This window comes from Schistocerca piceifrons, unplaced genomic scaffold (genome assembly GCF_021461385.2).
Source record: "Schistocerca piceifrons isolate TAMUIC-IGC-003096 unplaced genomic scaffold, iqSchPice1.1 HiC_scaffold_1307, whole genome shotgun sequence".
Lineage (NCBI taxonomy): Eukaryota > Metazoa > Arthropoda > Insecta > Orthoptera > Acrididae > Schistocerca > Schistocerca piceifrons.
Genome location: NW_025727133.1, coordinates 1 through 2,500, shown reverse-complemented (window position 1 = coordinate 2,500; position 2,500 = coordinate 1).

The following is a 2,500-nucleotide window of genomic DNA, read 5'->3' as shown; positions in this document are numbered from 1 at the left end:
CCACTGCATGGGGGGAGTCTTTGTCACTAATGTACACAGATGGAACATTTTGGACTGGAACCAGATTACCCGTACACACGGCGCTGATTAGTAATCAATGCAGAGCCATCAAACTACAGCAAATATACACAACTGTCCGTATACATGCTGAAAGAGTCTGCCCACAATGGGAACCACACGTCAGCCAGACACTCTGATCACGCACCACTCTCTGCTTCTAACAGGCGCACATACAATATGTAAGCACCAGCATGGAACAACATCCAGTGCATCTTCTCCGCCACATTACACAATCCACACTATCACAACCAGACCAGGAGGTCCATGCGGAAAATACAATATCCCAGCCTTTCGACATCCACCATTGCGCAGACCAGGCACCAACACCCACACATGTCCTATACAACGGTGCACCCAACATCACAATAGTACCTCCTGTCACAGCGCACAAACAATGACATGAGTCAAAGACACAGGTCTCACACAAGCATAGAATTGGAGCGCCGCCTCTAATAAGCCAAAGGTGCATCCTGACGTGACAAATCTGATCATGTCACAAGCATTCACTTACTATAATCACTATCAACGAACCTGCCGCCCCGCCCCCCCCCCCCCCCCTACACCTTTCCTTACAACAACGTGTAACCTAACCTAACCTAACCTAACCTATGTTGTACCTTAACCTAACCTATGTTGTACCTTAACCTAACCTATGTTGTACCTTAACCTAACCTATGTTGTACCTTAACCTAACCTATGTTGTACCTTAACCTAACCTATGTTGTACCTTAACCTAACCTATGTTGTACCTTAACCTAACCTATGTTGTACCTTAACCTAACCTATGTTGTACCTTAACCTAACCTATGTTGTACCTTAACCTAACCTATGTTGTACCTTAACCTAACCTATGTTGTACCTTAACCTAACCCATGTTGTACCTTAACCTAACCCATGTTGTACCTTAACCTAACCCATGTTGTACCTTAACCTAACCCATGTTGTACCTTAACCTAACCCATGTTGTACCTTAACCTAACCCATGTTGTACCTTAACCTAACCCATGTTGTACCTTAACCTAACCCATGTTGTACCTTAACCTAACCCATGTTGTACCTTAACCTAACCCATGTTGTACCTTAACCTAACCCATGTTGTACCTTAACCTAACCCATGTTGTACCTTAACCTAACCCATGTTGTGCCTTAACCTAACCCATGTTGTGCCTTAACCTAACCCATGTTGTGCCTTAACCTAACCCATGTTGTGCCTTAACCTAACCCATGTTGTGCCTTAACCTAACCCATGTTGTGCCTTAACCTAACCCATGTTGTGCCTTAACCTAACCCACGTTGTGCCTTAACCTAACCCACGTTGTGCCTTAACCTAACCATGTTGTGCCTTAACCTAACCCATGTTGTGCCTTAACCTAACCCATGTTGTGCCTTAACCTAACCCATGTTGTGCCTTAACCTAACCCATGTTGTGCCTTAACCTAACCCATGTTGTGCCTTAACCTAACCATGTTGTGCCTTAACCTAACCCATGTTGTGCCTTAACCTAACCCACGTTGTGCCTTAACCTAACCCACGTTGTGCCTTAACCTAACCCACGTTGTGCCTTAACCTAACCCATGTTGTGCCTTAACCTAACCCATGTTGTGCCTTAACCTAACCCATGTTGTGCCTTAACCTAACCCATGTTGTGCCTTAACCTAACCCACGTTGTGCCTTAACCTAACCCACGTTGTGCCTTAACCTAACCCACGTTGTGCCTTAACCTAACCCACGTTGTGCCTTAACCTAACCCACGTTGTGCCTTAACCTAACCCACGTTGTGCCTTAACCTAACCCACGTTGTCCCCTAAAGTAACCCACGTTGTCCCCTAACGTAACCCACGTTGTCCCCTAACGTAACCCATGTTGTCGCCTAACCTGCTCTGTAATTGTTATACGACTCGTTCAATTAGTGTAGTGTTGCCCACCCGCAACCCTCGCAATATAGTTCGCTACTCGCACTGCCCGCTCCCCTGTGTATCGCTTCATGTTAAACACCTTGCAAGTCTTGCTGACTTTCCACATGCTCCTGCTGTACACTGTAATGTGGATGGCAGCAGGACGTACATGCCGCCCCTCCCCACGTCCCCACCTTGCCCCCCTGCCTTCGCAAGCTGGTTGGTGAGAAGTTTGCATGTTCAATGCCCTTCGCATGCGACGTACTCAGGCTACGTTGTGGTGCGGCCTGTGTCAAACCGTCCGCTAATGTCGTACGCGTAAACCACAATCTGTACTGCACATTCGTCCTTATGTACCGAATGATACATCGTGGCACATGTGTGACCGTACAACGACTGCGCCCAAAAACGGCGGACCATACAGTGCAAATATTGTGCACGCAGCTACGTGTCGTCTCCCTATGAGAGCTGGATTGCAGTGTGGTACGCCATAGAGACGTGTGGGAGGAACGGACGCCGTGGATGGCGATCAGCATGAGCTGTCT